The sequence below is a fragment of the Colobus angolensis genome, unplaced genomic scaffold (genome assembly GCF_000951035.1).
Source record: "Colobus angolensis palliatus isolate OR3802 unplaced genomic scaffold, Cang.pa_1.0 Scaffold518, whole genome shotgun sequence".
NCBI classification, from domain to species: Eukaryota; Metazoa; Chordata; class Mammalia; order Primates; family Cercopithecidae; genus Colobus; species Colobus angolensis.
The window spans coordinates 1,374,060-1,387,579 of NW_012118688.1; positions in this window are offsets into that span (position 1 = coordinate 1,374,060).

The following is a 13,520-nucleotide window of genomic DNA, read 5'->3' on the forward strand; positions in this document are numbered from 1 at the left end:
AAATTGCTACTCTGGACTCTGGAAAAAAAGACAAACACAGAGGAGCACGACTTAGATAAACTAACTTGGAGAAGAAGCCTCTGGAATCATAAACTAGTCAAAACTTAAATGGAAATTTCGACAAATTGCTAGAGGCTAAATGTGGATTAGCTTGAAAGTAAGAAACTACAGTTTTAGGGGTGCTGCAGCACTTTCATGGGCTTTACTTCCAATAACCTCACCACTTTCTGCAGATTAAGGCACAGTAAAAATCCTCTGATACTTTTAGACAGGGAGAGGGAAAGTAATAACATTGAAATACTCCCAGGGCATTCTCCATAATAAAAGCCTACTAGCCAAAGAAAGCTACTTCATTAGAGCCTTATAACTGGGTAAAGGCATCTATTAGCCAACTCCAGCACCCAAAAGCTTTTCTGTCTCCTCCAAGGAGAGAAAATAAAAGGATAAGAACCACTTTTGAAACTTAGCCCTTATTACCCACTACATCATATCCAACTTTAGGGAAAAGAATTATAACGCACGCTAAAAGGAAGAAAAACGCAATCTGAAAGGACAAATCAAGCATCAGAATCAGATGCAGATACGGTGTAGATTTTGGAATGATCATACTGTGAGTTTAAAATAAGTCTAATTCACATTATAGGCTCTGATGTTGAAATAGACGATGTGAAAAAACAGATGGGTAATATAAGCAAATACAGTAAAATTATATGAAACAATCACAAGAAAATGCTAGAAAACTGAAACAGTGTGACAGAAATAAGGAATGTCTTTGATGGGTTCATGAGTATACTAGACATATCTGAGGACAGAAACTGTGAAATTAGAGACATATCAATGGAAACTTCCCAAACTGAAATGTCAAGAGTAAAAAATTGTGAAATTAAAAACGTATCAATAGAAACTTCCCAAACTGAAATGTCAAGAGTAAAAGAAATGTGAAAAAGAAACGGAGTATGCAAGAATTGAGGGACAGTCACAAAAGATATAAAATATGTATAATGAGAATCCTAGAGAAGAAACAAGAAGGAAAGGAATAGAAGAACCACTTGAACTAATAATAGTTGAGAATTTTCCAAATTAACAGCAGACACCAAATCAAATTCAGAAATCTCAGAGAACACCCAGAAGAACACCAAGAAGAACAGCAAAAAAAAAATTTCACTAGGCTATGATATCAAAAATGGAGATAAAATCTTGAAAGAAGTCATAGGAAAAAAAACCTACCTTTCTTATAGAAAAACAAGGATAATATTTACATTGGAATTCTTCTCATCAGAAACCATAAAAGCAAGAGGGGAATGGAACAAAATATTTAAAATATTGAAGGAAAAAAAGAATACTAAGGTAGAATTCTACATCCAGCAAAATGTGTTTTTCAAAAGAAAGGGGAAATGAAGACTTATTAGACAAAGAAATACTGAGGGAATTTATCACTGGTAGGCTTGAACTACAAGGCTCTGTGAAACACAAGGAATTTGAGGGTGATGAAACTATTCCACAAATAATGTAATAGTAGGTACACGATATTATGCATTTGCAAAACCTTATATAACTTTTTACACAGGTAGCAAAACTTAATGTTTTTAAGATTTTTTAAAAAAATTGTGTAGGAGTTTGGGAGATCTTAGAAAACCATGTAAACTGTGTAAATACAATCAAACTATATTACAAGTGTGTGAAACAACCACATGGAAGTGAGTTGAGATAGTGCAGATTTAAGTTAACTTGGAAATTAATACAGTATGTAATAATAAAGGCAAGGGGATTTTACATAAGTATTACACCCTAGTCAATAAAGTTGTGCCCCATGGGAGTACAGATAGACAATTCTGATACTGCTATGCATGTATATTAAAATTGGACAATTAAGTAAATGAGTGGCAGATGGTAGGAGCCAGGTATCTCAGTGTTGGAACGGAATATAACAGATCACAAAGGGAAGGAGACTAGAATGATTCATTTTGTAATGAATTAGCATTGGGAACATTAGTAAGAATTCATGTTTAACTTAATTTAGATACATATGTTTACACGTAGAGATATTTATAAATATGTGTACATACACAGGTTAATATACACGCATATATTTCTTTGCTCTGTCTTCTAATAGGACCTCAAAGAAACAGCATTTCAGTATTAATGAGCATGCCTCACTCTAGATCTTGGTTTCTAATACCATTCTATGATACAAAGAACCATGGCTTCTTGAAGAAATTGCTGACCTAGAACTGGGACAGGAAGTATACAAGATTAACCTAGAACATACTCTAGTGCCAGAAAAGGAGGAAAAAGTGTTCACACACACACACACACAAAAACACCACCAACAAAAAAACAAAATCCGCAAACATCGATGGAGGTACATCGAAATGGCACAGGAGCTAGCTGAAAAAGCTTTCAATGCCAAAGCTGGAAATTTTGAGCAACAAAATAAGTGAAGTACTATTGGATTATAGTCCAAAATATAAAAGAAATATCCATGAATCCATACTGATATAAATACATCTTGAATAAATGTATAAATGAGAAAATGTAAACAAATCTTCTTGGTAGAACAAGTCCAAATAATTTGTGTATCAACCACACCTTAAAGGAGGTGGAACTACTCCTTAGGTACGGACTGTGTATGGTGACTTCCTCCCAATGAGTGTAGTATTGATGGGGGAGGGAGGAACACCTTTATGGTAGAGAAGCCAGAGCAACACCACTTCAGACAAGTAATCAAGGTCAACATCAACAATCATAAATCATGTTGACAGTATGTACAGTTGATACTATGTGAAAAAAATGGTTTTTACATCTGTGGTCTTCCTTCCAAAAAATTGTAACCCCAGTGTAATAATGACAATCACATCAAACAAATTCCTAAAGAGGGACATTCTACAAAACACTTGAATATTACTCCTCGAAACTATCAAAGTCGCCAAAAATAATCTGAAAAATTTTCAGACAAAAGGAGACAGGAGACAGGAAATGTAAATAACACATCTACCCAGAATGAGGTCTTGGAACAGAAAATGGAAAGTAGGTACAAACCAAGGAAATCAAAATAAACTATGTATTTTAGTTAATAACAGTATAGCAATATTTGTTCAGTATTTGTAACAAATACACCATACTAATGTCAAATGTTAATACAGAGGGAAACTAAGGCTGGGAAAAAAGAACTCTCCGTAATACCTGTGCAATGTTTCTTTCAATCTAAAACTGTATGGAAAATAAAGTTCATGTAATCTTAGTACTTTGAGAGGCTGAGGCAGGTGGCTCACCTGAAGTCGGGAGTTCAAGGCCAGCTTGGCCAACATGGTGAAACCTCGTTTCTACTAAAAATGCAAAAATCAGTGGGGCATGGTGGCACATGACTGTAATCCCAGCTACTCAGGAGGCTCAGTCAGGAGACTTGCTTGAACCTGGGAGGTGGAAGTTGCAGTGAGCCAAGATCATACCACTGCACTCCAGTCTGGGTGACAGAGTGAGACTCTATCTCAAAAAAATAAAATAAAATAAAATAGTTAATTAATATAAAATTTTTTTAAAGACAACTAAAAAACTACTGTACATCTTCCCCCAAGGACTATAAACACATACACGCACACACTTACACACACACACACACACATATATACACATCTATGGCTTGATATTTACTCACCATTACCCAACATTATATTTTCAAGATTACTTCATGTGGACGTGTTACATAATATTTAAAATTTAAGTTGGCAACAACTCCTACACTACATTACTACTCAAAAAATATTTTATGATATTTTCCTACTTATACCAAATAACTCTGAATTATATACTTTTAAGTTAATTATCATGAAAATTCATACAGCTAATGAAATTCACCATAATAAACTTATAAATGTTCCTCATCAAACATTTAGCACAGATCTGATATTGACTTTTGAAGAGATTCTTCTCTAGTAGACTTCTGGGATTCATTAGATCATCTTCTTTTAACAACAAATAAAACTACATCTACAACATATATGTACCCAATGACAAACGGAAGACTAATTTTCTAAGATAAGCAATTAGTCCTGAAAATTAACATTACTCCCACTTGAAATTAAATATGAAGCCAGTTCTAAATCTAGTTGTTAGTTTTCCCATTAGATCTAATTATAGTATAAAATAATTCACATAAAGTTGAAGAAAATATTTTTAAAATATTCAGTCAAATGATAATTCTTTCAATAGCTTATTTGAAGTAATTAACAGAGAACTAATAAATTTATAATTATTTTCAGTAGACTTATTAACTGTCGACGATCATTCTTATTCATAACATTCCTAAAGTAATTGTGTGCTCAATTCAGCTTTTCATTTAAAAAGTAATATTAATATTGTTATGTTATAGTACCCTCGTATCTACACACAAATTTTAGTTTCCTATAAAACATTCAATATGTGAAGCATTAAAAATTGTGTAATTTAATATACAATGAGCACACCTAGCTATCATATCTTAGCAATTTTTGATATTAATATCAAAAATTAGCACCCTCTATCTAAAATTTTTGTTATACTAAGATTGATTTATAAAGGACAGGTACTAATTTTTAAATTGAAGCTAATATACCCATGTAAATAATGTTAACATTGTCCCTGAACTCTCAATGTTTGAATATGCACTGCTGTTTGAACAAGTATGTAAGAAATGTTCCAATGTTCATGAGTTAGAAGAATTATCATTGTTAAAATCATCATATTACCCAAAGTGATGTACAAATTTAATGCAATCCTCATCCACATACCAAGGATATTTTTCACAGAAATAGAAAAAAAAGTCCTAAAATTTGTGCAAAACCACAAAAAACCCTGAATACCAAAGCAATCTTGAGCAAAAAAAAAATATAATAAACAAACAAAAGAAAGCTGGAGGCATCACACTACCTGACTTCAAAATGTACTCCAAAGCTAAAGTAAACAAAGCAGCATGGTACTAGCATAAAAACAGACACATAGACCAATGGAATCAAATAGAGAGCACCCCCAAAAATTCATGCACCTATAGCCAACTGATTTTTGACAAAGGTGCCAAGGACGTAACTTAGCAAAAGACAGTCTCTTCAATAAGCGGTGCTGAGAAAATTAGATATCCACATGCAGAAGAATGAGACTACATCCCCTACCTCTAACCATATACACAAGTCAAGTGAAAATTGATCAAAAACTTAATCGTTGCCTGGGCAGGATGTTTCACACCTGTAATCCCAGAACTTTGGCAGGCCAAGGCAGGAGGACTATTTGAGCCCAAGAGTTTGAGACTAGCCTGGGCAACACAGTGAGGCTCCCATCTCCACAAAAAAATGTTAAAACTAGCCTGGGGTGGTGGCACATGCCTGTAGTCCTAGCTACTTGGGAAGCTGAGGTGGGAGGATCACTTGAGCCAGACTGAGGCTGCAGTGAGCTAAGATTGCGCTACTGCACTCTAGCCTGGGTGATAGAGAGACACAGAGAGAGAGACCCTGTCTCAAACAACAACAACAACAGCAATAAAATTCTTAAATGTAAATGTAAGACACAAAACTTTAAAACTATTATTTTAAAATAAAACATTAGGGAAATACTTTATGACATTGAGTTGAGCAAGGATTTTTAAAATAAGACCTCACAAGTATAGGCAACAAAAGCAAAAAATAGAGAAAGGGGATTTTATGTCAAACTAAAAAGCTTTGGCACAGGAAAGGAAAAAACAATGAAGAGACAACCTATAGAATGGAAGAAAATATTTGCAAACTATACATTTGACAAGAGGTTAATATCCAAAATAATTAAGAAATTTAACAGCAAGAAGAAAACAAAATTTAAAAAAACCCACAAATAACCCAACTAAAAAAATGGGCCAAATACCTTAATAGATATTTCTCAAAAGAAGAAATACAAATGGCCAATAGGTACATGAAAAAATGCTGGACATCACTAATTGTCAGGAAAATAAGAATGAAAGCCACAATGGAGAACACTTCACTTCAGTGTGAATGACTATTCTCAAAAAGACAAAAGAAACAAGTGTTGGCGAGAATGCAGAGAAAAGGGAACATTTACACACTGTTGGTGGGATTGCAAATTATTACAGTCATTATGGAAAACAGTATGAAGTTTCCTTAAAAAAGTAAAAATAGAACTTCCATATGATCCAGCAATGCCACTACTGAGTATATACCCCAAGGAAATAAAATTAGTGTGTTAAAGAGACATCTGCAGTTCCACGATTATTGCAGCAGTATTTACATTAGCCAAGATGTAGAATCAACCCAAGTGTCCAACAACGTATGAATGGACAAAGAAAAAGCGTTATACATTCACAATGGAATACCATTCAGCCATAAAAAATGAGTGAAATTTTGTCACTTGCAACAACATGGATGAACCTGGAGTACATTATGCTAAGCAAAATAAGCCAGACCCAGAAAGACAAATACCACATGATCTCTCTCATATGTGGAATCTAAATGAAAAAGTTACTATCATAGAAGCACACAGAGTAGAACTGTGATTACCAGAGACTGGGGAGAAAAGAAGAAGTGCAGGGAGGATGGGCAGGAGAGGTTGATCAGTGGGTCAAAGTTATAATTAGAGAGGAGAAATAAGTTTGTTCTATTGCACAGTATGACAGGGATAACAGTAAGGTATCCTATATTACAAAATGGTTAGAAGAGAGGCTTTTGAATGTTTTCATTACAAATAAATAAGTGCATGAGGTGATGGATATGCCAAATACCCTGATTTGATCATTATACAACATATATATGTAGGAAACAAGAAAATTATTACCCCATAAATATGTACAACTATAATATGTCAATTTAAATACAAAAAATAAATTTTAGTAATAGTTATCTCTGAAATTATAGTTGTTGAAATATGCAAACCTTTAACTTTTCACTTCACTACTCTGTTTTACTTTCTATAATTAGTATAAATTATTTCACTTTTGTTGTTGTTGTTGTTGAGGCGGAGTGCAATGGCGTGATCTCGGCTCACTGCAACCTCCGCCTCTTGAGTTCAAGCGTTTCTCCTGCCTCAGCCTCCTGAGTAGCGGGGATTACAGGCATGTGCCACCACATTCGGCTAATTTTGAATTTTTAGTAGAGACAGGGTTTCTCCACGTTGGTCAGGCTGGTCTTGAACTCCCGATTTCAGGTGATCCACCCACCTCACCCTCCCAAAGTACTGGAATTACAGACGTGAGCCACTGCACCCGGCCTATTTTACATTCTTGAAAGATATTTTTAAAAGGGGATGATACCCAGTGATCAAGTAAGATTGGACTGAAATACAAGAATGATTAAGTTTTTGGAAAACCTATTAATGTAAGATTAATAGGTCTCAAGATGTGAGAAACACAAGCATTAAAAGATGTGAGACACAGAAGCAATTTGTAGATAGATTGTGAAAAAGCATTTTGGCAAAATGCAAAATAAAATTCTGATTTATAAATAATCTTATTAAATAAGGAATAAAAATATACTTCTACTAAGATAGAAATTATCCTTAATAGGACAATAGAAAACAACTAATGTAATGGTAAATACAAAAGGGGTTCCCAATAAAGACAGCAATGGAACTTGCTTTGACTACCATTTATAAACTTTGCTCTATATGTTCATTTCAAATGGTCAAAACCAGGAAAAGAGACAGCAAGAAGACACTTTAGAAAAGGAGTATTGTTCAAATATTTCATCTCCTTGGTTAACTTTAATCTTACATATTTTATTCCTTCTGATGCTACTGCAAATAAGATTGCTTTCTAAATTTCCTTTTCAGATAGTTTGCTGTTATTGTATAGAAACACAACTGATTTTTGTAGATTAGTTTTTTATCCTGAAGCTTTAATAAATTCATTTATTAGTTGTAATATTTTGTGGAATATTTATGGTTTTTTAAAACACAGAATCATGTCATCTGCAAACAGAGATAATTCTACTTTTTGCTTTTGGAATTTGGATGGCTTTTATTTCTTTTTATTGACTAATTGCTCTGGCTAGGACTTTCAGTTCTATGCTGAAAAGAATCACAGGTGTGGGCATCCTGGCCCTGTTTGCTGAAAACTACAAAACATTGACAAAAAAATTAATAAAATTATGAAAATAAATTAATGAAATAATGAAGAGATTTCCATGGTCAAAGTTGGAAGACTCAATATTTTTAAAATGTCCATACTTCCCAAGGAAATTTACAGATTAAATGCAAAACTATCAAAATCCCAAGAGAAAATTTTAAAGATGTAATAAAAAAAATCTTAAATCTGTAGTGACAGTAAATTAAAATATATATAGACCCAAAAAGACCTCAAACAGCCAAAGTAATCTTAAGGAAGAAGATCAAAGCTGGAAGCATCACTGTTCCTGATTTCAAAGTATGTAACAGAGCTATAGCAATGGAAATAGCATGTTATTGGCATAAAAACAGATACAGATTCCAATGAAACAGAATAGAGAACCCAGAAATAAACCTATATATATGTGGTCAAGTGATCTTTGATGGGGGTGCCAAGAATATAAAACATGAAAAAGATGTCTCCTCAATAAATGATCTTGGGAAAACTGGAAATTCACATGCAAAAGAATGAAACTAGACCCTTATTTATACAATACACAAATAAAATCAACTTGAAATAGGTTAAAAACTTAAACATAAAACGTAAAACTATCAAACTCCCAGAAGAAAATATAATATAAAGTTTCTGAGATTATTTTTGGCAATGGTTTTCTGGGTATGACACCAAAGGTACAAACAACAAAAGCATAAATAGACAAGTGGGACTATATCAAACTAAAAAGCACTTGCACAGCAAAGGAAAATATCAAGAGAATAAAAAGGCAGCCTAGAGATTGGAGAAAATACTTGTAAACCACATATCTGGTATATGAAAAACTTATACAACTGAGTAGAAAACAGTAAAAACAAAAAGTAACCCAATTAAAAAATGGGCAAAGGACCTGAATAGACATTTTTTCTGTAGAAGACATACAAATAGCCAAAAGGTATATGTTAAGATGCTCGACATCACTAATCATCAGGAAAATGCAAATACAAATCACAATGAAATATCCCCTCACACCTGTTAAGATGGCTATTAAAAATAAACTATTTTTGTAAAAAATATGATAAATGTTGCTGAGGATGTGGAGGCATTAGAACCATTGTACACTGTTGGTGGAAATGTAAAGTGGTGCAACTGTTATAGAAAACAGTATAGAGATTTCCCAGAAAGTATTAAAAACAAAAGTACTATATGATGCATCAATTACATCCTCTATGTATATTTTCAAAAATGTGAAATTAGGATCTTAAAGACGTGTGTGTTCTACCACATCCATTGCAAGTTTATTCACCATAGCCAAGATATGGAAACAAACTAAATGTCTATCAAGGGATAAATGGATAAAGAATATATGGTATGTATATATATACATTAAAATATATATGTATTTGAAGGTTGAATAATATTCCATGATATATATGGCATATTTATATCATGGAATATTATATATGGCATATATATATTTTATATACTATATATGGCATATATGTATCATAGAATATTATTCAATCTTAAATATATATACACATATACATACACATATATATACACATTCTATATCCATATCTATAGCTAAGATATGGAAACAAACTTATTGTCTATCAAGGGATAAGTGGATAAAGAATATATGGTATTATACATATGTATTTTTTGAATATATATATATTTGAAGGTTAAATAATATTGCATGATATACATATATATATGCAATATTATTTAACCTTCAAAAAGAAAGTTCTCCCATATGTGATAACATGGATAAACCTAGAGAACATTATGCTAAATGAAATAAACCAGACACAAAAACGTAAGTACTGTATGATCTCACTTATAAATGGAATCTTAAAAAATCAAACTCATAGAAGCAGAGAAAAGACTAGTGACCACCAGGGGTTGTGAGGAGGTGGAAATGAGGATGTAAAAGAAACAGCCTGGGGCATGGCAAGTGTAATGCCATATTGAAGTGAAACCACCATGATGACCCATGTTTGACTCTGGCATATCAAGGTGTTTTGCAGCAAGTTCTTTAGACAATGCCTGTGGCATAGATAACACTTCATAAAGATGCTTATCTACCTTCCTCAGTTGTCATCAGTTTTTGCAAGAAAGTCTGGGATGTGATCAGCTGCACGTGTTTTTACCCTAAAAAGCTTGCTGTACAAAAGATACTTTCTGGAGAGTAGTACTGGGATTCACCGTGTTGCAGCCATCCAAGGCAACACTTCTGTTCATAAGTCCCCATTAAACATTTCTTTCTGAGAAACTGGATTTGTCAGCCTCCTTCTTGGACCTCTCATCTCCCTTGGCTGTTGGGGGTAGGTTTGCATATACCTGCTCACCTTGGAACAGGGAAGTTGTTGTTCAACGGGTACAAAGTTTCAATTATGCAAGATGAATAAATTCTAGGGATCTATTTAATATTACACTGTAGGAGATGGGTCAGAGTGGTGGGAGAAGCTATAGGGAAAGGAGCAGGCCTTCTGAAAGTCAGAAGGCTCTGCATAGCTTTGGGGGAGAATAAGCTGAAGGCAGCTGTTCTCTGACACTGAGGCAGAGGGCAAAGAGTAGGCGCAAGGAAGTGTAGGGAAATTTACCCCAAATAGGCTTGTTTGCTTACGTTGTCTGGAAACCGACCTTAGATCATCGGTGCACGAGACTGCTCCCTGAATGGGAGAATAATAATGTTAATTACCCACAGATTGTGTTGGCTCCAGGCTTTTGGCATTATGTCTGTACTGAATAAAAAGCAAGCAGCTCCAACTTATCGAGACTGCTCTTTCTTCGGCCCTTAGTGCCGGGCAGTCCCCTAGCTGCTCTTACACTGCATACCTGTGTCTAAGTACTCCTTTTATCTGTCACTCGGCCAGGGTCTGTGGGACGGACCCAGCATTGTACAACATTGTGCCTTTAGTTAATATTGCATTGTGCATTTAAAACATTTATTAAGAGTAGATCTTACAATGTGTTCTTACCACAAAAACTAACAAAACACAAATGAGCACAAAGAAGCTTTTGGGAGCGATGAATATGTTTATTACCTTGATTGTGATGATGGTTTCACAGGTGTATACCTATGTTCAAACTCACAGAATTGTTTAATTAAATATGTGCTGTATTTTGTATATCTATACCTTAATTAATTATAAAAAGAAACATAAATGGAAATGTCTGTCATTTCAAGCAGATGTTATTTCAATTTAGGATATCTAAAAGGATAAATTGAAAGTCAATAGAAATCATATATATGTAAGTTTAAAACTTTTCCAATTATAATATAAATTTTTGGAAAACAGCTTTTTCAGATACCAAAAATATGATGAGGCAAGGTCTGGACCATACTAGTACTAACAACAAAAGTTTCTTAATCTATATTGCTTATGTTTGAAATATTTTCTTGGCCAGGTGCAGTGACTCATGCCTGTAATCCTAGCACTTTGGGAGGCCAAGGTGGGTGGATTACCTGATGTCAGGAGTTCGAGTCCAGCCTGGCCAATGTGGTGAAACCCCATCTGTACTTACAAATATATAAAAATTAGCTGGGCATAGTTGCAGGCGCCTGTAATCCCACCTACTCAGGAGGCTGAGGCAGGATAATCGCTTGAACTGAGGCGGCAGAGGTTGCAGTGACCCAAGATTGCACCATTGCATTCCAACCTGGGCAACAAGAGTGAAACTCTGTCTCAAAAAATTATATATATATATATATATATTTTTTTTTTTAAAGATAAATTCCAAGAAGTGAGATTATGTCATCAATGTATTTAAATGTTATGGCCATTTATAAACAATCAACAAATGCTAAAAAAGAATTATAAACAATAGTAGTAACAATGTGCTGCTTTAAGATTAAATTACTTTTTCCTCCTATCCAAGTTTTTTTGAGATTTTTTATGCAAAAAATAACAGTAAAATATGCATTAATTACCGTTGTAGCACAATTTTTCATTAATAGTCTTTAGTTTTTTTTTTTGAGACAGACTCTCTGTCACCCGGGCTAGAGCGCAATGGCGTGATCTCAGCTCACTGCAACTTCCGCTTCCCAAGTTCAAGCGATTCTCTTGCCTCAGCCTCCTGAGTAGCTGGGACTACAGGCATGTGCCACCACATGCCTGTATTTTTAGTAGAGATGGGGTTTCACCATGTTGTCCAGGCTGGTCTTGAACTCCTGATCTTGTAATCCACCAGCCTCCCAAAGTGCTGGGATTACAGGCGTGAGCCACGGCACCCAGCCGTCTTTTTTTCCCCTTCTTTCCCATTCAATTTATCTGAAGACAATTATTGACCTGCTTTTCTCAGTGCTCTGAAATGCTTTCTTAATTTACCATCTGGCTTTTGTGGGATAAAGCAGACTCATTTGAATGCACATATTTATACTACATTGCCTATAGTAGATATATGCCCATTCTGTGTGTGCATATATACAAATTTATATCTGTGTATATTCATTTTTGAAGAGATGGAGGACATGAAACTCTAGAAAAATAATTTAAATACTCTGTAGGCAATCTTCCAAAAGATTAAAAAGAGTGACTTTCAAAGACCACTGTATAAAATGAAGCTCAAGATAATACATTTCATTTAAAACAAAAAAAATTTTGAAGAAATTATTTTTTAATTTTTGTTTCGTTTTGTTTTGTTTTGTTTAGACAGTGCTTCACTCTTGTTGCCCAGGCTGGAGTGCAATGGCGTGATCTTGGCTCACTGCAACCTCCGCCTCTCGGGTTCAAGTGATTCTCCTGCCTCAGCCTCCTGATAGTTGAGATTACAGGCATAAAACCATCTGCTACTGAGAGAAAATCCCTGAATGTTCAACCTCATTTACGAATATTCAAATTAAAGTTTAATTGGTAATGATAGCATCAAAAACAAACCTAGAGCAGTAAGTTCTGGTTTGATCTCTAGGACTTAGTAAGCAATTCTCAAGCTATTTATCTGTAAATAGTGAGAGCTTGTTAGAAAGTAATGCACGGGCCGGGTGTGGTGGCTCATGCCTGTAATCCCGGTACTTTAGGAGGCTGAGGCACGCAGATCACAGGCTCAGGAGTTTGAGACCAGCCTGACCAATATGGTGAAACCTCTGTCTCTACTAAAAATATAAAAATTAGCGGGGCTCGGCGGCACGCGCCTGTAATCCCAGCTACTCAGGAGGCTGAGGCAGGGAGGCAGGAGAATCGCTCGAACCCGGGAGATACAGGTTGCAGTGAGCCAAGATCGCGCCATTGCACTCCAGCCTGGGCGACAGAGGCAGACTCCATCACACACACACACACACACACACAAGCCCGGCGGGGTGCCTCACACCTGTAATTCCAGCACTTTGGGAGGTCGAGGGGGGCGGATCACGAGGTTAAGAGATTGAGACCATTCTGGCCAACATGGTCAAACCCAGTCTCTACTAAAAATACAAAAATTAGCTGGGTGTGGTGGCAGTGCCTGTAATCCCAGCTACTCAGGAGGC